General features: G+C 45.1%; 1 protein-coding gene across 2 annotated transcripts in view; it reads left to right on the top strand.

Annotated features, from left to right (window-relative positions):
• pde11a (phosphodiesterase 11a) overlaps nt 1–24,427 on the top strand; it is a 609,195-nt gene that overhangs the window by 1,690 nt on the left and 583,078 nt on the right. The gene's annotated exons all lie outside the window — the stretch shown is intronic.

The following is a 24,427-nucleotide window of genomic DNA, read 5'->3' as shown; positions in this document are numbered from 1 at the left end:
AGCAGATTCAGCTGGAGAAATGAGGCAGAATTTCCCCTTGTTTCATTACTTAGGAAAAAAAAGTTAAAAAGAATACAAATTGCAAATAATTTGCATAACGCACCTTAAACAGGGTCTTTAGCGAAATTGTATGACATAGTTCGTTCGACACAGCAAATCTTTTGTGATGTTTGACATGGTTTCCTATTCCTGATCCAGATTGTAATCCTGGAGCAGCAAAACAAAACATCTAGAACGTTTCCAAACACGTTAATCCATAAAATCACTCGTTTATTTCTCTCAATGATAACAACGACTATATTCAAATCTCCATTAAGCTTGTTTAGATGACCGGCTACACAATATATGTACGGGTCGTAGACCCGAAACGTGAACTCTGTTTTTCTCTCCACAGATACTGCCTGACCCGCTGAGATTTCCAGCATTTTCTGTTTTTATTACAATATATGTAATGTCGTGCACATTAGCAATGCACAACTTGGCACGAGATTTTCTGACAATTATGATATAAAGCAAAATGTAATGTTTTTTTTTGCAAAAGAAAAGATTTAACTAGACCATTACACACAATGTATAATAATCTTGAACAGTAAGCAGTCATGCTAAATAATGCAGAACATTGGTATCCATGCTGTGTGTTGGACGGAATGTTTCGAATTTTGTCAACTCTTGTTCTAGGCTTTGATTCATCATCATGGGATCTATTCCCATCATTATCGAGACACGGAATGGAAAATATAATCATATGATCTAATAACAAAATAATAACGCGAGAGGAACCCAAAAAACGCAGAGTTTGTATCTTATACTATCGCAGAAGTTTACAGAAGCCACTGACACAATGACAACGGAGGAAGCTCACGGTGCCTTTAAATGCATAATTTGGAAATAATTCTAAGAACACAGCAGACTGTAAAATAAAAAGTGTTTACAGCAATTGAGGTGATGTATGGCGCCAAACTGATGATAGATCATCAGCCATGCATCCCAGAGTACTTAAGGAAGTGGCCCCAGAAATAGTGGATGCATTAGTGATCATTTTCCAACAGTCTATCGACTCTGGATCAGTCCCTATGGACTGGAGGGTAGCTAATGTAACACCACTTTTTAAAAAAGAGGGAGAGAAAACAGGTAATTATAGACCGGTTAGCCTGACATTAGTAGTGGGGAAAATGTTGGAATCAATCATTAAGGATGAAATAGCAGCACATTTGGAAAGCACTGTCAGGATCAGACCAAGTCAGCATGGATTTATGAAAGAGAAATCATGCTTGATGAATCTTCTGGAATTTTTTGAGGATGTAACTAGCAGAGTGGACAAGGGAGAACCAGTGGATGTGGTGTATTTGGACTTTCAAAAGGCTTTTGACAAGGTCCCGGACAAGAGATTGGTGTGCAAAATCAAAGCGCATGGTATTGGGGGTAATGTACTGACGTGGATAGAGAACTGGTTGGCAGACAGGAAGCAGAGAGTCGGGATAAACGGGTCCTTTTGAGAATGGCAGGCAGTGACTAGTGGAGTGCCGCAGGGTTCAGTGCTGGGACCCCAGCTCTTTACAATATACATTAACGATTTAGATGAAGGAATTGAGTGTAATATCTTCAAGTTTGCGGATGACACTAAACTGGGTGGCAGTGTCAGCTGTGAGGAGGACACTAAGAGGCTGCAGGGTGACTTGGACAGGCATGGCAGATGCAGTATAATGTGGATAAATGTGAGGTTATCCATTTTGGGGCCAAAAACATGAAGGCAGAATATTATCTGGATGGCGGCAGATTAGGAAAAGGGGAGGTGCAACGAGACCTGGGTGTCATGGTTCATCAGTCACTGAAAGTGGGCATGCATGTACAGCATGTGGTGAAGAAGGCAAATGGTATGTTGGCCTTCATAGCTAGGGGATTTGAGTATAGGAGCAGGGAGGTCTTACTGCAGTTGTACAGGGCCTTGGTGAGGCCCCACCTGGAATATTGTGTTCAGTTTTGGTCTCCTAATTTGAGGAAGGACGTTCTTGCTATTGAGGGAGTGCAGCGAAGGTTCACCAGACTGATTCCAGGGATGGCTGGACTGTCATATAGAAACATAGAAAATAGGTGCAGGAGTAGGCCATTTGGCCCTTCGAGCCTGCACCGCCATTCAATGAGTTCATGGCTGAACATGCAACTTCAGTACCACATTCCTGCTTTCTCGCCATACCCCTTGATCCCCCTAGTAGTAAGGACTACATCTAACTCCTTTTTGAATATATTTAGTGAATTGGCCTCAGCAACTTTCTGTGGTAGAGAATTCCACAGGTTCATCACTCTCTGGGTGAAGAAGTTTCTCCTCTTCTCAGTCCTAAATGGCTTACCCCTTATCCTTAGACTGTGACCCATGGTTCTGGACTTCCCCAACATTGGGAACATTCTTCCTGCATCTAACCTGTCTAAACCCATCAGAATTTTAAATGTTTCTATGAGATCCTCTCTCATTCTTCTGAACTCCAGTGAATACAAGCCCAGTTGATCCAGTCTTTCTTGATATGAGGAGAGACTGGATCAATTGGGCCTCTATTCACTGGAGTTTAGAAGGATGAGAGAGGATCTCATAGAAACGTATAAGATTCTGACGGGACTAGACAGGTTAGATGTGGGAAGAATGTTCCCGATGTTGGGGAAATCCAGAACCAGGGGACACAATCTTAGGATAAGGTGTAGGCCATTTAGGACTGAGATGAGGAGAAACTTCTTCACTCAGAGAGTTGTTAACCTATGGAATTCCCTGCCGCAGAGAGTTGTTGATGCCAGATCATTGGATATATTCAAGAGGGAGTTAGATATGGCCCTTATGGCTAAGGGGATCAAGGGGTATGGAGAGAAATCAGGAAAGGGGTACTGAGGGAATGATCAGCCATGATCTTATTGAATGGCGGTGCAGGCTCAAAGGGCCGAATGGCCCACTCATGCACCTATTTTCTATGTTTCTATGCCATTCCTCCCGATAATCATCTCTCCAAGCGCACATGACAGCAGGGGGTGCTATAAAGTTACATAAGAAATAGGAGCAGGCGTAGGCCATTTGGCTCCTCTCTGCTCTGGAGCCTGCTCTGCTCCTAGGATCATGGCTGATCTGATCATGGACTCAGTTCCACTTCCCTGCCCACTCCCCATAATCCTTTATTCCCTTATCGCTCAGAAATCTGTCCATCTCCGCCTTAAATGTATTCAAAGACCCAGCCTCCCCAGCTCTCTGGGGCAGCAAATTCCACAGATTTACAACCCTCTGAGAGAAGAAATTGCTCCTTATCTCAGTTTTAAATAGGCGGCCCCTTATTCTGAGACGATCCCCCTATTTTTGTTTCCCCCATGAATGGAGATATACTCTCTACATCCATCTTGTCCAGCCATCTCATTATCTTATATGTTTCGATAAGATCACCTCTCATTCTTCTGAACTCCAATGTGTATAGACCCAACCTACTCAACCTCTCTTCATAAGTCAACCCCGTCATCTCCGGAATCAACCTGGTGAACCTTCTCTGAACTGCCTCCAATGCAAGTATATCCTTCCTTAAATACGGAGACCAAAACTGCACGCAGTATTCCAGGTGTGGTCTCACCAATACCCTGTACAGTTGTAGCTGGACTGCTCTGCTTTTATACTCCATCCCCCTTGCAATAAAGGCCAACATTCCATTTGCCTTCCTGATTACTTGCTGTACCTGCATACTAACTTTTTGTGTTTCATGCACAAGGACACCCAGGTCCCTCTGTACTGAAGCACTTTACAATTTTTCTCCATTTAAATTATAGTCTGCTTTTCTTTTTTTTCTGCCAAAGTGGATAACCTCACATTTTCCTACATTATACTCCATCTGCCAAATTTTTGCCCACTCACTTAGCCTGTCTATATCTCTTTGCAGATTTTTTGTGTCCTCCTCACAATTTGCTCTCCCACCCATCTTTGTGTCATCAGTAAACTTGATTACATTACACTCGGTCCCTTCATCCAAGTCATTAATATAGATTGTAAATAGTTGAGGCCCCATCACCAATCCCTGCAGCACCCCACTAGTTACTCTTTGCCAACCAGAAAATGACCCATTTATCCCGACTCTCTGTTTTCTGTTAGTTAGTCAATCCTCAATCCATGCTAATATATTACCCCCAACCTGTGAACTTTGATCTTGCGCAGTAACCTTTTATGTGGCACCTTATCGAATGCCTTCTGGAAATCCAAATACACCACATCCATTGGTTCCCCCTTATCCACCCTGCTCGTTACATCCTCGAAGAACTCCAACAAATTTGTCAAAGATGATTTCCCTTTCATAAAACCATGCTGACTCTGCTTGATTGAATCATGCTTTTTCAAATGTCCTGCTACTGCTTCCTTAATAATGGACTCCAGCATTTTCCCAATGACAGATGTTAAGCTAACCGGTCTATAGTTTCCTGCTTTCTCTCTGCCTCCTTTTATAAACAGGGGTGTTACATTTGCGGTTTTCCAATCCGCTGGGACATCCCCAGAATCCAGGAAATTTTGGTCGATTACAACCAATGCATCCACTATCTCTGCAGCTCTTCCTTAAGGACCCTATGATGCAAGCCATCAGGTCCAGCGAACTTGTCCGCTTTTAATCCCATTGTTTTACTGTGTACTACTTTAGTGATAGTGATTGTATTAAGTTCCTCCCTCCCAAAGCCCCTTGATTATCCACTATTGGGATGTTTTTAGTGTCTTCTGCCGTGAAGATCGATACAAAATATTTGTTCAAAGTCTCTGCCATTTCCCTGTTCCGCATTATCAATTCCCCAGTCTCATCCTCTAGGGGACCAACATTTACTTTAGCCACTCTTTTCCTTTTTATGTCCCTGTAGAAATGCTTACTATCTGTTTTTATATTTTGTGCTAGTTTACTTTCATAATCTATCGTCCCTCTCTTTATTATTTTTTTACTTGTTCTTTGCTGGCTTTTAAAAGTTTCCCAATCCTCTGGCCTCCCACTAGTCTTGGCCACATTGTATGCCCTTGTTTTCAATTTGATACCATCCATTATTGATTAGTTAGCCACGGATGGTTATCCCTTCTCTTTCAGCCTTTCCTTCTCATTGGGATATATTTTTGTTGAGAGTTATGAAATATCTCCTTAAATGTCTGCCACTGCTCATCAACTGTCCCACTCTATAATCTATTTTCCCAGTCCACTTTAGCCAACTCTGCCATCATACCTTACATCTTCCTGTTGCATCAACATCAATTTTACTGCAGAGAAAAGTACATATTTTGAACATGACTTGCCTTAGCGTTTGCTTAAGTCAGTGCTGCACATGGCCATGTGCCATTCATGCTTGTCATTTAAAGGCAGGAATCGTGTGGCTTGCGCTTTAGGTCAACGTGATAAAGTCCTTTACAATCACAATTTCGACACCTCTTAATATGGTCAATTCTAAGATCTATTTCTATTTTATTCATAAATTGGAGATTGGGAACTGCCCCATAAATAGCTTCATGTTGTTTCTCGTTCAGTTAGACCATGGAAGCTAGCACTGCACCTCATGCTCCAATATATTGAATAGCCCAATGAACCACTAAAACTGTTCTAATATTTGCCTAGTTTTATATTTTTGTTTTATAACATCTGTATCCTTTTGCTGAATTTGATCTTTAGACAGGATAACACTTAAAATGAACCTCTTTTGATTACTTTTTGAAGAGTATCTAGTTCTCTCCTTGCATCACTCAATCTCCTATGTGGATGCTGGTGCTCTCAGTCAGCAGGTGTATGTATTTATTCCATAGAAAATAGTTTTTACGTTCCTATAGCAAATGTTATAAATAGGTCCAAGCATTATGTTGAGGAAGCAAAGATCAAGTAAAAAGTACCAGGCTTTGTTGGGTCAGTTCATAAAATTCCACGGGCTAGATTTTTCACTTTTTTTGCATGCTTAGCCTCCACTTAACGTCCATTTTACCGCTGAAATGACGTATAACACCCAGATATCGTCCATTTAGCCACAAAATGGAAACTGACAGGCATTTTTCAGAAACTTATCGCCGAGCGTTACTTTCCCCATGTGCATAATGCCGGGAAAAAATAATACTGACCGCCCACTTTTTTTTGTCGTAAAGATCACATTTGCCGAAACTAACGCCCATGAGATCGCCCACCATCATTTTCACCACCTCACACACACATCGCCCACAATATCGCTCGCCCAAAAAAACGCCCGGAAAAATTGGAACTGTTCTGAACTAAAGCCAGGGGTGTGGTGACCATTTTTAAAATCGCAGGTTGTTTCATTCAAAAGGCTGCTTCAACTTCGGGGGAGTTTGGATTGACTCTGGAGTTCTTCTCAGGTGAAGTGACCATCTCAACAGACATATTTTCAGACTCTGGACTATTGGGGGTTTACTCTAGGTGTATTTTAGTGAGGAAATTATTGCTTCTGATCAATCGCTATTATACTTTCATTGCAATGAAGCCAGCCATTTCTCAGCCTGCATCGATTAATACGCAGATGCTGCAGAGTGCAGAAGGCTCAATGTGTGATGCGCATCATTATGTCCCCAATTTAAGACGTGCAAGAATGAGGAGGAGGGCCAGACCATACACACCCCGCATGTACAGGGAAAAGAGGTCTTACCTCGACGTGTCCGAGCACACCTGCCTTTGGAGACTGTGCTTCCACAAGGTGGTGATCAATAAAATATGTGAGCTCATCAGGCCACATATGCAGCCGGACATCAGTGTCGGTCGAGGTCAAGGTTACTGTGGCACTTTCTACGCATCCGGTTCCTTTCGGGCCTCTGCAGTCGAGATTTCCCCTCTGTCTCACCATGCCACCCATCGCTGCATTAGACAGGTCACGGAGGCCCTGTACATGCGAAGGATGGACTTTATCAGCTTCCCCATGACCATGGAGGCTCAGACTGACAGGGCTGGAGCATTCTACTGCATTGCTAAGTTTCCCAGGGTGCAGGGAGCAATACAGTGTACTCACATCACCATGCGGCCATTTTCTCAGGACCCGGAGCTTTTTCGTAACAGAAAAGGATTTCACTCCCTGATGGTCCAACTAGTTGTCGACCACAACCAGATCAGAATGGCAGTGAATGCCAAATGTCCGGGCACCTTCGATGAGGCTCACATCCTGCGTGAGAGCGCCGTCTATGACATGTTTAAGAGTCAGCCACAAGGACAATGCTGGATGCTTGGTGATAACCGATATGGCCTAGCCACCGGGTTGATGATCCCTCTGCTTGACACCCACACCGAGGCCGAGAAGTGATACAACCAGAGCCACAGAGACACATGCAGTGTGGTCCAGAAAACAATAACTGTGCTTAAGCACCGCTTCAAATGTCTGGACCACTCAGGAGGGGAGCTACAATACAATCCTGAGCAAGTAGGTAAATACATGGTCATGTGCTCCATGCTGCATAATCTGGCTATCAGGAGGGGCCAAGAATTGCCAGAAGGGACTGATGCTTCAACTCAGGAGAGAGAGGAAGAGGACGACGAGGGGCTGGATGCTAACCTAGGGCCAGACAATCAGGCTGGCTATGCAACCATGCTCACGACCCCTTCCAGACCGCAGAAAAGGGCCCGTGGTGGCTATATAATTGCAAGACTCTTAGGTGGGGAGCTGATATCTGAACGATTTGCCTAAAAGAAGGTTGATGTGAGAATGCTGATGCACTGCTGTGTGTGTGCAGCTCAGACATCAACGGTGCCCATCACCTTGGTGCCAGTTAAAGTTTACGTTGATTGACATTAAGGAATCACCATTGTGTAACGGTCCAGCTACCTGAGACAATGCACAACAAGGTTATGTTCAATAAAAAAAATTATACCAACATTTGTCTGAAATCTTAAGTATCACGGGCAAAAACACCCAATCCTCGCCCACACCCCACTTTTTCCACCATTGACATCAATCAAATGTTCAACATGTCCAGCAACACAGAATACAAATGCAAAGCAGGAGAGTGGTCCCCTCCCCCCATACATTACAACAAATTGCATACACCCAGATGGAGATATAACATCGCCATCAACTGCGGACATGCACCTCACTTTCCTTGACTCCTCTCCTCCCCACCTCTACCCCTTCCTCTCCTTGCTCCACGGCGCCTGGCTGAAGAGCTCCTCAATTGGGGAGGATGAAGGTAGAGGTGGTGGTTGCACGGGTACGGGAGCGGAGGGGGGGTGCCGAGGGGGGAACATTCTCTGATGCAGAAGCAGGATCTTGGTCCTGCCTCTTATCTGCCATTCGCAGTGGTGGTGCGGAACCTAGGCGAGGAGTGCCGTGCTCTGGAACCACTGGGAGGCCTGTGCCAGCAGCATTCCTGGCTATCGCCTCCACCATCCGTGGAACGTACTCAGTTATGGTGGCCAGCTGTCGGGATATGCCCCCCAATGCTTCGAGGAGCTGGTCACCAATGTCTACAGTCCTCCTGGACAACTGTACCAACTCTCCGCGCAAATGTGGCGCTCGTGGACCAGACCTGCCGTGTCCATGAAACCTCCATGGGGTCGGCTCCGTCCTGGGGACAAATGGGGTACCCTGTGATAAGGTGTTTGGGGCCGGCACCTCCAGAGTGGAGGCGGGAATGACCAGAGGAGCACTCGATGGCCTTGGGGTGGAATGGCTTCTGGAGTGTGGCAATGCAGGTTCCTCGAAGTTGGCACTCTCATCCGTAGAGAACAGACCGAGCGCATTGACGGGCGAGAATCGTAGCTCCTCAGCACCAGATGTAGGATCGTCCGGAGAGTCTGGCCCCGCGCCCCCACCTTCTGACCTCTCTGGTCTTGCCTGGGGCCACGCTGCTGGCTGAGCTGTAAAACACAAATGAGGTTATTAGAGGAGAAGGGGGTGCTAGGGTCACAAGGTGATTCCAGCGCTACATACAGCATATGCACGACAAAAGCACCACCGCTATCAAAATCATTACAGACATCACATTTCATGACCATCAACACATATGCATTGCAATGATTTTCATTAAGCCAGCATTATTTCTAGGACAATTTTAGAAATCATCTATCATATATGATTGTCCAGATATGAGTGGGTGTGGCATCTATTGACTTTACATCACGCAATGGCGTCAACTTTACTCACGTCGCTTCACTTCAGGGTCCGCAGATGCGTCTGTGGCTGTCTGGGAGTGCTTCCCCATGAGTGCTAGCACTTGCTCCTCCATGTCAGTGATGTCGCTGGTGACTGGTGTCCCCCACCCGTTCGCCTCTGCACGGACCTCATCGTCGATAGCTTCTTCTGTAAAAGGTGACAGGACGACATGGCATGAGATCATTGCATGATATCATTGCTGGATACTGTCACAAAGACTGATAACACATAACCAACAATGTAATCATGATTATTATGATAATTATCAGTCTTTACCTAAAGACGTACACTGTGACCGCAGGCTTTGACGACAACATTCCCGGTAAAAGTGAAAGACCTCACATCTGCTGATGGTCACTCATGACTGTTACAAATCAAATTATATAAGTACATGTAAATAAATGTAATACTTACTGTTGCTGATCCCACAAGGTTGCTCCATCGTTTGCGGCATTAATTGCCCTCACGCACCTCGTTGGTCACCGACGAGACCACCTCTGCTTTCTCAGTCCCATCTTCTGGTAGGCCTTTGGGGTGGGCTTCCCACGCCTTCCTTGTATCAAATCACTCCAGTATAGCTCAACCTCCTGCAGGAGGGAGGCATTTGCCTCATCCGAGAACCTCTTCGCCCTTTTGCGCCCTCCAATGTGCTCCTCTCCCAGCTCACTGCTCTCTCCAGCGTCAGTCTCCACAGCGTGCTGTGTCGCCCCCTCCTCTCCCTCCATTATAGGCCAAATTCGGGCAAATATGTGGTTGGTAACAGCTAATTTTTGTTTCCCTATTTGCTCTAAAGCTCTAAACTCTCCCTCCTTCCTCCAAAAGCAGCCACACCACACCCACACACTCCTTCAGTCCCTCTCAGCTCCTTCTCTCTCTGCCTCCTCATCTGCGCATGTCATGATGACCCTTGACCTCCCAAATCGCGGGAATCGAGCGTTGCCTTGCCGTTGCTAAGGACGGCAACACTTTACGACAGAAGGTCAGAGAGATTTAACGCTACCGCCCATTTCATATCGCTCGCACTAAAGCCCAATTTCAAAAATGGAGGCTAGGTGCTTTGAGAATGGGCGAGAAGCCGGCGATCTGAAAAACCATTTTTACCGCCCACGCCGGAAATAACGCCCATTTTGGGGCGATCTACACAAAAGTGTAAAATCTAGCCCCATATGTTCCTCCATGGTGCTGTTGATGCTGCTGCTTTCTGGACAGATTTCGGTCCTTCCCTCTAATCAACACAGCTAAAAATAAGAATAACATATGCTTGCCAATACTGGAATTTGAACTCAGCTACTCAAGTCTAAGCCTCTAGAGTTGCAGCTACTGGGCCACCAAGATTCACAACCTTTCCTTACCATCACGTCTACCGAAACGTCAACTGTCCATTAAGACTACTTTGCAGGGTTCCAAATTACATAGCATTGAATTTAAGGTAACATTTCCCCATAAACTGTTCACCAGTATACTCCACATTATGGTCACTTCATTTTTTCCTTAGAACCACCCATGAATATTTAGATCAGGACCTAAATAATTGAGTGGAGCTCAAGTAGAGCTGGAGCCCAGGGGGACACTGAAAGAAACAAATGACTCACGCTCTTGCTCTCAGACCTAAGTTGATGCATTTAGGCATAATCATGAATGCTAAATACTTTTAGGACAGTAATACAACTTGTAAACCTTTCCCAGCTGAAGGTATCAACATTGATCAGCCTACACAGAGTTCACAGCTGCTTGGTTCTGCATGTCTTCCACCAGACATACAATCAATCAGTTGAGTACAGTGGCCTGAGGGTGTGCTGCATTAACATGCTGAGGTACAGCACCTTCATCTGTGTTAACTCCAGCCATGTTCCTACTACTGGACATGCCTACTGATCATGCTTACTGATCAGTGTAACTTAATGGCACTGAGTAAGGCTTCTCCAAATGTAATCAAGCATATGGAAAACGGAAGAGGGAGCTTGTTCTATACTAGAGAGCAAGGCCTGTAAAGTAGCAGTCCTCACATTCATGAGACATGCTACAACTGGCATTAGGGCCCCTGCCCATACAGCTCTGCAGCACATGTCCATGGAACTACCTCATGCTTCATGATGGCATGCAGTTCTGCAAATCCATACATCAGCACTGTACAGATACAGGCAGCTGACAAGTCCACACTAGATGGCAGATGCAGCAAGTTTTGCAGCAAAGGCTCCAGTGAGTGGCGTTCAGCTCTTTGTTCTTTTAAAAGTAGGTCCCATCAGGACATACATAAACTGGCTCTTTGGACAGGAGGTTCCTACTCTTTCTCTGCTACCACCTTCTGCTCCTTGCTTCTGTCAAGTTGTGTCCTGTGCATCACCAAATGTAACCTCCTCCAGTTCACTATCTAAATCCGCTGGCATGGTTGTGTCTGTGCTGGTGCGGGTAGGAGAGAGTGACACTGGATGTTTGAAGGTCCTGTACAGGTCTGGACCACTGGTCACTGCACAGATTCCTGGAGAAAGAGAAGTGGAACATAGATCACACTGCTGTTTTTGTGACAATCCTTGAAATGTAACTTACAGCAAAATGAATCACATGGTATTGCACTTCACTATGCTTTGATGCCAGTGAGTAAGAACATAAGAATTAGAAGCAGGAGTAGGCCATATTGCCCTTTGGGCCTGCTCTGCCATTGAATAACATCATGGCTGATCTTCGACCTCAACTCCATTTTCCCGCTCGAACCGCATATACCTTGATTCCCCTGGAGTCCAAAATAAGAACATAAGTCAGAATTGGGTGAATTTATAATGGGGAACAAAGAAATGGCAGAACAATTGAACAAATACTTTGGTTCTGTCTTCACGAAGGACCTTCTGGAAATACTAGGGGACCGAGGGTCTAGCGAGAAGGAGGAACTGAAGGAAATCCTTATTAGTCAGGAAATTGTGTTAGGGAAATTGATGGGATTGAAGGCCAATAAATCCCCAGGACCTGATAGTCTGCATCCCAGAGTACTTAAGGAAGTGGCCCTAGAAATAGTGGATGCATTGGTGATCATTTTCCAACAGTCTATCGACTCTGGATCAGTTCCTATGGACTGGAGGGTAGCTAATGTAACCTCATTTTAAAAAAAGGGAGGGAGAGAGAAAATGGGTAATTATAGACCGGTTAGCCTGACATCAGTAGTGGGGAAAATATTGGAATCAATTATTTATGATGAAATAGCAGTGCATTTGGAAAGCAGTGACAGGATCAGTCCAAGTCAGCATGGATTTATGAAGGGGAAATCATGCTTGTCAAATCTTCAAGAATTTTTTGAGGATGTAACTAGTAGAGTGGACAAGGGAGAACCAGTGGATGTGGTGTATTTGGACTTTCAAAAGGCTTTTGACAAGGTTCCACACAAGAGATTGGTGTGCAAAATTAAAGCACGTGGTATTGGGGGTAATGTATTGACGTGGATAGAGAATGGGTTGGCAGACAGGAAGCAGAGAGTCAGGATAAACGGAGCCTTTTCAGAATGGCAGGCAGTGACTAGTGGAGTGCTGCAGGGCTCAGTGCTGGGACCACAGCTATTTACAATATACATCAATGATTTAGATGAAGGAATTGAGAGTAATAGTTCCAAGTTTGCAGATGACACTAAGCTGGGTGGCGGTGTGAGCTGTGAGGAGGATGCTAAGAGGCTGCAGGGTGACTTGGACAGGTTAGATGAGTGGGCAAATGCATGGCAGATGCAGTATAATGTGGATAAATGTGAGGTTATCCACTTTGGTGGCAAAAACACGAAGGCAGAATATTATCTGAATGGCGGCAGATTAGGAAAAGGAGAGGTGCAACGAGACCTGGGTATCCTGGTACATCAGTCATTGAAGGTTGGCATGCAGGTGCAGCAGGTGGTGAAGAAGGCAAATAGCATGTTGGCCTTCATAGCTAGGGGATTTGCGTATACGAGCAGGGAGGTTTTGCTGCAGCTGTACAGGGCCTTGGTGAGGCCTCCCCTGGAATATTGTGTTCAGTTTTGGTCTCCTAATCTGAGGAAGGATGTTCTTGCTATTGAGGGGGCGCAGCGAAGGTTCACCAGACTGATTCCCGGGATGGCAGGACTGACATATGAGGAGAGACTGGATCGACTGGGCCTGTATTCACTGGAGTTTAGAAGAATGACAGGGGATCTCATAGAAACATATAAGATTCTGATGGGACTGGACAGGTTAGATGCAGGAAGAATGTTCCCGATGTTGGGGGAGTCCAGAACCAGGGGTCACAGTCTAAGGATAAGGGGCAAGCCATTTAGGACCGAGATGAGGAGAAAATTCTTCACTCAGAGAGTTGTTAACCCGTGGAGTTCTCTTCCGCAGAGAGTTGTTGATGACAGTTCGTTAGATATATTCAAGAGGGAGTTAGATATGGCCCTTACAGCTAAAGGGATCAAGGGGTATGGAGACAAAGCAGGAAAGGGGTACTGAGGTGAATGATCAGCCATGATCTTATTGAATGGTGGTGCAAGCTCGAAGGGCCGAATGGCCTACTCCTGCACTTATTTTTCTATGTTTCTATAAGAATAGGAGCAGGAGTAGGCCATACAGCCCTTCAAGCCTGCTCCTGCATTCTATAAGATCATGGCTGATCTTCGACCTCAACTCCACTTTCCTGCCCTATCCCCATATCCATATCATTCCACTGGAGTTCAAAAATCTATCTATCTCAGCCTTGAATATACTCAACGACTGAGCATCTACAGCACTTTGGGGCAGAGAATTCTAAAGATTTACAACCATGTGAGTGAAGAAATTCCTCCTCATCTCAGTATTAAAAGGGTCCTTATCTTGAGACTATGCCCCCGAGTTCTAAACTCTCCAGCAAGGGGAAACAATCACTCAGCATTTACTGAGGCATACGAAAGCATGGGCCTTACGCTAAACATCCATACAACAAAGGTCCTCCACCAGCCTGTCCTCACCGCACAGCACTGCCCCCCCAGTCATCAAGATCTATGGAGTGGCCCTGGATAACGTGGACCATTTCCCATACCTTGGGAGCCTCTTATCAACAAGAGCAGACATCAACAAGATTCAACACCGCCTCCAGTGCGCCAGTACAGCCTACAACTGCCTGAGGAAAAGAGTGTTTGAAGACCAGACCCTCAAAGCTGCCACCAAGCTCATGATCTACAGGGCTGTAGTAATACCCGTGCTCCTGTATGACTCAGAGACATGGACCATGTACAGTAAACACCTCAAGTCGCTGGAGAAATACCACTCACGATGTTTCCGCCAGATCCTACAAATCTCCTGGGAGGACAGACGCATCAACATTAGCGTCCTCGACCAGGCCAACATCCCTAGCATTGAAGCACTAACCACACTTGATCAGCTCCGCTAGGCAGGCCACATTGTTCGCATGCCAGACACAAGATTCCCAAAGCAAACACTCTACTCGGAACTCCTTCACGGCAAGCGAGCCAAAGGTGGGCAGAGGAAACGTTACAAGGACATCCTCAAAGCCTCCCTGATAAAGTGCAACATCCCCACTGACACCTGGGAGTCCCTGGCCAAAGACCGCCCTAAGTGGAGGAAGTGCATCCGGGAGGGCGCTGAGCACCTCGCATCTCATCGCCAAGAGCATGCAGAAATCAAGCGCAGGCATCTGAAAGAACATGCGGCAAGCCTGTCCCACCCACTCTTTCCCTCAACGACTATCTGTCCCACGTGTGACAGAGTCTGTGGTTCTCGTATTGGACTGTTCAGCCACCTAAGGACTCATTTTAAGAGTGGAAGCAGGTCTTCCTCGATTCCAAGAGTCTGCCTATGATTTATCCTGCCAATCCCTCTCATGTGTTTCAATGAGATCACCTCTCATTTTTCTAAACTCCAGAGAGTAGAGGCCAAATCTACGCAATCTCTTCTCATAGCACAATCTTCTCATCCCAGGAATCAATCTAGTGAACCTTTGTTGCATCACTTCTGAGGCAAGTAGATCCTTCATTAAATAAGGAGAACAAAACTGTGCATAGTACTCCAGGTGTGGTCTTACCAGAACCCTGTACAACTGTAGCAACACTTCCTTACTCTTGTACTCCAACCCACTTGCAATAAAGGTCAACATGCCTTTTGCCTTCGTAATTGCTTGTTGTACCTGCATGCTAACTGTTGTGTATGGAGAAAGAGTCAGACTGAACACTGTGAGCTCAAAGTAAAGTGTGACCTTAGTCTTTTATTGTAGGTCTTCAGAGTGCCTCTCCAAACTGTGAAGCCTTCTTAAATACCTGTGATTCAGAGGGATAATGGGATCCCTTGGGACTCCGGGGAATGAGCCCTCTGGTGGCTGTACAGAGTAAATACAAGTCCACATATATAACACTAACTCTGTGTTTCTTGTACTAGGACACCCAAATCTGTCTGAACACCAACAGTTAATAGTTTCTCACCATTTAAGAAATATTGTTTTCCTATTCTTCCTACCAAAGTGAATAACCTCACATTTCCCCACATTATACTCCATCTGCCACCTTATTGTCCATCCACATAACCTGTCTATATCATTTTGCAGGTTCTTTGTGTCTTCATATCTTACTTTTTCATCTGGCTTTTTATTGTCAGCAAACTTGGATACATTGCACTCGGTCCCTTCATCTAAGTCATTAATATAGTTCGTAAATAGCTTAGGCTCAAGCACTGATTCTAGCCAGCCAATCTGAAAATGAACCATTAACCCTACTCTCTGTTTTCTGTCTGTTAACTAATCCTTTATCCATGCTAATACAATACCCCCAACTCCATGTGCCTTTATTTTGTTTAACAACCTTTTATGTGGTATCGAATGCCTTTTGGAAATCCAAATATACAAATATACTACATCCACTGGTTCCCCTTTATCTACACTGATAGTTATATCCTCAAAAAACTCGAATACATTTTTCAAACACGATAGTTACAGCACAGAAGGAGGCTATTTGGCCCGTTGAGCCCATGCTGGCTCTCTGCAAGAGCACTTCAGCTAGTCACACTCCTCCGCTCTTTCCCTGTTGTCCTGCAAATCTTTTTCCTTCAGGTACTTACCCAATTGTATTTTGAAAGCCACGATTGAATCTGCTTCCACCACCCTTTCAGGCAATGCATTCCAGATCCTAACCACTCACAGCATAAAAAGGTTTCCACTCATGTCGTCTTTGGTTCTTTTGCCAATCACCTTAAAATGTGTTCTCTGGTTCTCGAACCTTCTGCCAATGGGAACAGTTTCTCTCTATCTACTCTGTCTAGACTCCTCATGGTTTTGAACACCTCTATCAAATCTCCTCTCAACCTTCTCTGCTCTAAGGAGAACAACCCCAGCTTCTCCAGTCTATCCATGTAACTGAAGTCCCTCATCCCTGGAATCATTCTCGTAAATCTTTTCTGCACCCTCTCTAAGGCCTTCACATCATTCCTAAAGTGCTGTGCCCAGAATTGGACACAATACTCCAGTTGAGGCCAAACCAGTTTTTTTTGAATAAAGGTTCATCATAACTTCCTTGCTTTTGTACTCTATGCCTCTATTTATGAAACCCAGGATCCCATGTGCTTTTTTTAATCGCTTTCTCAACCTGCCTTGCCACCTTCAATGAACTGTGCATATATACCCCTAGGTCTCTCTTTTCCTGCACACCCTTTAGGATTGTACCCTTTAGTTTATATTGCCTCTCCTCGATCTTCCTACCAAAATGTATCACTTCGCACTTTTCTGCGTTAAATTTCATCTGCCATGTGTTCGCCCATTCCAGCAGCCTGCCTATGTCTTCTTGAAGTCTATCACTCTCCTCCTCACTGTTCACTATAGTTCCAAGTGTTGTGCGCTAACTGCAAATTTTGAAATTGTGCCCTGTATGCCCAAATCCAAGTCATTAATATATATCAAGAAAAGCAGTGGTCCTAGTACTGACCCCTGGGGAACACCACTTCCTACAGTCTGAAAAACAACGGTTCACCACTACTCTCTGTTTCCTGTTACTTAGCCAATTTTGTATTCATGCTGCCACTGTCCCTTTTATTCCATGGGCTTCAACTTTGCTGGCAAGCCTATTATGTGGCATTTTATCAAACGCCTTTTGGAAGTCCATGTACACCACATCAACCACATTGCCCTCATCAACCCTCTCTGTTTGTTACCTCTTCAAAAAGCTCAATCAGGTTAGTTAAACATGATTTGCCTTTAACAAATCTGTGCTGGCTTTCCTTAATTAATTCACACTTGTCCAAATGACTGTTAACTTTGTCTCTGATTATCATTTCTAAAAGCTTCCCCACTACTGAGGTTAAAGTGACTGGCCTGTAATTGCTGGGTTTATCCTTACATCCTTTTTTGAACAAGGGTGTAACATTTGCAATTCTTCAGCCTCTGACACCACCCCCATATCTAAGGAGGATTGGAAGATTATGACCAGTACCACCACAATTTCCTCCTTAATTTTCCTCAGCATCCTAGCATGCTTCCCATCTGGTCCTGGTGACTTATCAACTTTAATTACAGACAGCCATTCTAGTACCTCCTCTTGATCAATTTTTATCTCATCCAGTATCACCACTGACACCTCTTTCACTGTGACTTTGGCAGCATCTTCTTCCTTGGTAAAGATAGATGCAAAGTACTCATTTAGTACTCTGCCTCTATGCGTAGGTCTCCTTTTGGTCCCTAATCAGCCCACCCCTCCTCTTACTACCTGTTTATTATTTATATGCCTATAGAAGACTTTTGAATTCCATTTCATATTAGCTGTCAATCTATTCTCATCCTCTCTCTTATTTTCTTTTTCACTTCCTCTCTTAACTTTCTATATTCAGCTTGTTTCTCACTTATATTCTCAACCTGAACTCTGTCATACGTGCTCTTTTTCTGCTTCATCTTACTCTCTATATCTTTCGTTATCCTGGGAGCTCTGGCTTTACTTGCCATACCGTTCCCCCTCTTGGGAATGTTCCTCAACTGTACCCAAGTCACCTCCTCTTTAAAGGCAGCCCATTGTTCTAAAAGCAAAGTGAAGGGGTATAGGCATGCTATGTGAGATAGATTGTGTCCATCTAGCATTTCAAATATTTGTTTGTTCGCACTTAGTTGTAATTATAAAATCTAAAGCACGAGTCATGCAGTTGGATAGCTTTTGTTTATTTACTGTAGTATCTGTGCCTTCTTTCCTCCCATTATGTGGCAATGACTCAATTCAATTTGCTTCAGAATGTTAAGTACAGATATTTTTCATGATATTGTCCCTAAAGCACATATTCATTAAAACTGGGTCATATCACTAATTGATATGTTACAATTAAATTGTGTATTTGCACATTTATCTTTTACTTATTTAGAACTGTTTTGTTCTGAATTTTTGAGGTCTGCAATACTGTTTATGAATCAAAATAAAAATAAATAATAGTTTTAAAGTATCCAAAGAATATAATTAATTGTGTCATTCTGTAGATTTCTATATTTGTACTTAAAAGATTCACCATTATTGGCATGAAAGTTGTTTTGACAGATGTTACATGTTCAGCATCTTGAACAGAAACACTTTGAATAGAAACATAGAAACATAGAAATTTACATCGCAGAAGGAGGCCATTTTGGCCCATCGTGTCCGCGCCGGCCGACAAAGAGCCACACGGTCCTTGGTCAGCAGCCCTAAAGTTTATATATAAACCTATGAACAATGACGGAAAGGCAAAGAACACCCAGCCCAACCAGTTCGCTTCACTACAATTGCGACACCCCTTATACTAAAACATTCTACACTCCACCCCAACTGGAGCCATGTGATCTCCTGGGAGAGGCAAAAACCAGATCAAAACCCAGGCCAATTTAGGGAGAAAAAATCTGGGAAAATTCCTCTCTAACCCATCCATGCGATTGAAGCTAGTCCAGGAGATCACCCTGGCCATATTCTGTTCCCTGCAGTACTTACCATTATATCTGCTCCGTCCAACAAAAGGTCATCCAGTCTAATCCCAATTACCAGCTCTAGGTCCGTAACCCTGCAGATTACTGCACTTTAAGTATCCATCCAACCTTCTCTTAAAAATGGTGAGGGTTTCTGCATCCACCACTCTTCCAGGCAACAAGTTCCAGATCCCCACAACCCTCTGCGTAAAGAAGCCCCCCCTCAAATCCCCTCTAAACCTTCCACCACCCACCTTAAAACTATGCGTCCTCGTAATAGACCCTGCGTAATAGACCAATGGAAATAGCCCCTTACTATGCACTATGTCCAGGCCCCTCAATATTTTGTACACCTCAATGAGGTCTCCTCTCAACCTCCTCTGTTCCAATGAGAACAAACCCAGCCTATCCAATCTGTCCTCATAACTAAGATTCTCCATTCCAGGCCAGCATCCTAGTAAATCTCCTCTGCGCCCTCTCTAGTGCAATCACGTCCTTCCGATAATCCGGCGGCCAGAACTGCACGCAGTACTCCAGCTGTGGCTTAACCAAAGTATTATACAATTTAAGCATAACCTCCCTACTCTTATATTCTTTGCCTTGGAAAATAAAGGCAAGCATTCCATATACCTTCTTAACCACCTTATCCACCTGGCCTGCTCCTTTCAGGGATCTGTGGACAAGCACTCCAAGGTCCCTTTGTTCATCTATACTATTAAGTGGCCTACCGCTTAATGTGTATACCCTTTCCTTATTAGCCCTCCCAAAATGCATCACCTCATACTTCTCTGAATTAAATTCCATTTGCCACTGCGCTGCCCACCTGACCATAGACCGTAGATTGATATGCCCCTGCAGCCCATGACTTTCCTCTTCATTATCAACCACACAGCCAATTTTAGTGTTATCTGCAAACTTCTTAATCATACACCCGATATTCAAATCTAAATCATTGATATATACCACAAAAAGCAAGGGTCCCAGTACTGGGCCCTGCGGAAACCCACTGGAAACAACCTTCCAGTCACAAAAACATCCATCAATCATTACCCTTTGCTTCCTACCTCCAAGCCAATTTTGGATCCAACTTGCCACTTTACCCTGTATCCCATGGGCTTTAACCTTCATAACCAGTCTACCATGTGGGACCTTAGCAAAAGCTTTGCTAAAGTCCATATATACTACATCGTACGCACTAACCTCATCGACCCTCCTGGTTACCGTTTTGTACGTAAACCTGTAAATACCATGTCTAACCACTAGAGGGCTTATCCTCTGGAGAACTAAGAGATCCCACAATCCCTTGGGAGCACCTGTATATAAGGAGGCCTCACAGGCTGGAGAGGCACTCTGAGATCTGTAGTAAAGGACTACGGTCACACCTTACTTTGAGCTTGCAGTATCTAGTCTGACTCTTTATTCAAGACTTAACAACTGGCGACGAGATACAAATGACGAACATCACCGCAACAATGCAGAGAACCGTGGGCATCCTGGAGAAATTTTCGGAGGGAGATGATTGGGAAACCTTCGTGGAGTGACTCAACCAATACTTTGTGGCCAACGAGCTGGAAGGAGAAGCGAACACTGCCAAACGAAAGCCGATCTTCCTCACCGTTTGCGGGACATCAACGTATGGCCTCATGAAAAATCTGCTCGCTCCAGCGAAACCCACAGACAAGTCATACGATGAGTTGTGCACACTGGTCCATGAGCATCTAAACCCAAAGGAAAGTGTTCTGATGGCGAGGTATCGGTTCTACACATACAAGAGGTCTGAAGGCCAGGAAGTGGCGAGCTATGTCGCCGAGCTAAGGTGCCTTGCAGGACATTGCGAATTTGAAGGACACTTAGAGCATATACTCAGGGACTTATTTGTACTTGGCATTGGCCAAGAAGTAATACTTCACAAACTTTTGACTGTAGAGATCCAACCTTGAGTAAAGCCACAGTCATCAGTGACAATATCAAACAACTTTCTCAGCACATGAGTGCTGCTGCAAGTACTGTGAACAAAGTAATGTTGTTTTCGAATTGAAATGTACAGGGCAGGACTTACACGCCTGTAGCTGCACGTCTGCAGATGACTCAGAATCCACCATCAAGGGTAGTAAATGCAAGGCCATTAACACGTTGTTGGCGCTGCGGGGGTGATCATCGTTTCCATTCATGCCGCTTCAAAGGATACGTTTGCAAGGGCTGTGGAACAATGGGACACCACCAACGCATGTGCAGGCGAGCTGCAAACCCTGAAAACCATGCAAACCACCATGTTGCAGAGGAGGGCAGATCCACGGTGGATCACGATGAACCAGAGCCTCAGACCGAGGAGGCAGAGGTATATGGGGTGCACACATTTACCACAAAGTGTCCCCGATAATGCTGAAGGTTGAATTAAATGGACTCTCAATGTCCATGTAGCTGGACACGGGCGCAAGCCAGTCCATAATGAGCAAAAAGTCTTTCGATAAATTGTGGTGCAGCAAGGCCTCAAGACCAGCCCTGACTCCCATTCGTATTAAATTGAGAACATGCACAACGGAACTGATTCCCAAAATCGGCAGTGCTACCGTAAAGGTCTCCTATGATGGAGCGGTGCACAAGTTACCACTCTGGGTGGTACCGGGCGATGGCCCCACGCTGTTCGGCAGGAGCTGGCTGGGAAAGATACGCTGGAACTGGGATGATGTCCGAATGCTTTCGTCCGTCGATGACACCTCATGTGCCCAGGTCCTAAACAAGTTCCCTTCGCTGTTTGAACCGGGCACCAGGAAGTTCCAAGGAGCAAAAGTGCAGATCCATTTGATTCTGGGGACGGGACCCATCCATCACAAGGCGAGAGCGGTACCTTACATGATGAAAGAGAGCGTGGAGATCGAACTGGACAGACTGCAACGAGGGGGCATCATTTCGCTGATTGAATTCAACAAGTGGGCCAGTCTGATTGTTCCAGTCCTCAAGGGAGACGGCACCATCAGAATCTGTGGTGATTACAAATTAACTATCAATCGTTTCTCATTGCAGGATCAATACCCGCTGCCGAAGGCAGATGACCTATTTACGATGCTGGCGGGAGGGAAAACATTCACGAAGCTGGACTTGACCTCGGCCTACATGACGCAGGAGCTGGAGGAATCATCGAAAGGCCTCACCTGCATCAACACGCACAAAGATCTCTTCATTTACAACAGATGCCTGTTTGGGATTCGATCGGCCGCGGCGATATTCCAGAGGAACATGGAAATCTTACTGAAGTCGGTCCCGCGCACCGTGGTCTTCCAGGGCGACATCTTGGTTACAGGTCAGGACACCGTCGAGCACCTGCAGAACCTGGAGGAGTTTCTTAGTCGGCTTAATCGTGTGGGCTCAGGCTAAAACGCTCGAAGTGCATTTTCCTGGCGCATGAAGTGGAGTTCCTGAGTAGAAGAATCTCGGCGGTCGGCATCAGGCCCACTGATTCGAAGACGGAGGCAATCAAGAACGCACTGAATGTGACGGAGCTGCGGTCGTTTCTAGGACTCCTGAACGATTTTGGTAACTACTTACCGGGTCTTAGCACATTGTTAGAACCCCTGCACTCTTTACTGCGTAAAGGAGATGAATGGGTATCGGGTAAAAGCCAAGAAAATGTCTTTGAGAAAACTAGGAAGCTGTTATGTTCAAACAAATTGCTTGTGTTGTACGATCCATGTAAACGTTTGGTACTAGCATGTGATACATCGTCGTACGGGGTCGGGTGTGTATTGCAACAAGCTAATGAATTTGGGAAATTGCAACCGGTTGCTTATGCATCCAGAAGTCTGTTTAAGGCCGAGAGGGCCTACAGCATGATCGAAAAAGAAGCATTAGCGTGTGTTTACGGAGTAAAGAAAATGCATCAATATCTGTTCAGGCTCAAATTTCAATTGGAAACCGACCATAAACCGCTTATATCCCTCTTTTCTGAAAGCAAGGGGATAAATACGAATGCATTGGCCCACATCCAGAGATTGGTGCTCACGTTGTCCACATACAACTATGCCATCCACCGCAGGCCAGGCACACAAAACTGTGCCAATGCTCTCAGTAGGCTGCCATTGCCCACCACATGGGTGGAGATGGCACAGCCTGCAGATTTAGTCATGGTAATGGAAGCATTCAAGAGTGAGCAATCACCTGTTACCGACCGACAGATTAGAACCTGGACAAGCCAGGACCCCTTACTGTCTTTAGTAAAAAAAACAGTGTGCTCCACGGGAGTTGGTCTAGTGTCCGATTAGAGATGCAGGAAGAAATAAAGCCATGCCAGCGGTGCAAAGATGAAATGTGCATACAGGCAGACTGCCTCCTATGGGGTAATCGGGTAATGGTGGCAAAAAAGGGCAGGGACACTTTCATCAGTGATCCTCACAGCACCCACCCAGGCATCGTAATGATGAAAGCGATAGCCAGATCCCACATGTGGTGGCCCAGTATCGATGCAGATTTAGAGTCCTGCGTGCACAAATGTAACGGGTCCTTTTCAGAATGGCAGGCAGTGACTAGTGGGGTGCCGCATGGCTCAGTGCTGGGACCCCAGCTATTTACAATATACATTAATGATTTTTAGATGAAGGAATTGAGTGTAATATCTCCAAGTTTGCAGATGATACTAAACTGGATGGCGGTGTGAGCTGTGAGGTGGACGCTAAGAGGCTGCAGAGTGACTTGGACAGGTTAGGTGAGTGGGCAAATGCATGGCAGATGCAGTATAATGTGGATAAATGTGAGGTTATCCACTTTGGTGGCAAAAACACGAAGGCAGAATATTATCTAAATGGCGGCAGATTAGGAAAAGGGGAAATGCAACGAGACCTGGGTGTCAAGGTTCATCAGTCATTGAAAGTTGGCATGCAGGTACAGCAGGCGGTGAAGGCGGCAAATGGTATGTTAGCCTTCATAGCTAGGGGTTTTGAGTATAGGAGCAGGGAGGTCTTACTGCAGTTGTACAGGGCCTTGGTGAGGCCCCACCTGGAATATTGTGTTCAGTTTTGGTCTCCTAATCTGAGGAAAGACGTTCTTGCTATTGAGGGAGTGCAGCGAAGGTTCATCAGACTGATTCCCGGGATGGCAGGACTGACATATAAGGAGAGACTGGATCGACTGGGCCTTTATTCACTGTAGTTTAGAAGGATGAGAGGGGATCTCATAGAAACATATAAAATTCTGACGGGACTGGACAGGTTAGATGCAGGAAGAATGTTCCCGATGTTGGGGAAGTCCAAAACCAGGGGACACAGTCTAAGGATAAGGGGTAAGCCATTTAAGACTGAGATGAGGAGACACTGCTTCACTCAGAGAGTTGTTAACCTGTGGAATTCTCTACCGCAGAGAGTTGTTGATGCCAGTTCATTGGATATATTCAAGAGGGAGTTAGATATGGCCCTTACGGCTAAAGGGATCAAGGGGTATGGAGAAA

This window comes from Pristiophorus japonicus, chromosome 3 (assembly GCF_044704955.1).
Source record: "Pristiophorus japonicus isolate sPriJap1 chromosome 3, sPriJap1.hap1, whole genome shotgun sequence".
NCBI lineage: Eukaryota > Metazoa > Chordata > Chondrichthyes > Pristiophoridae > Pristiophorus > Pristiophorus japonicus.
Note: the sequence above shows the minus strand (reverse complement) of the source record. Positions and strands in the feature narration are given on the sequence as shown.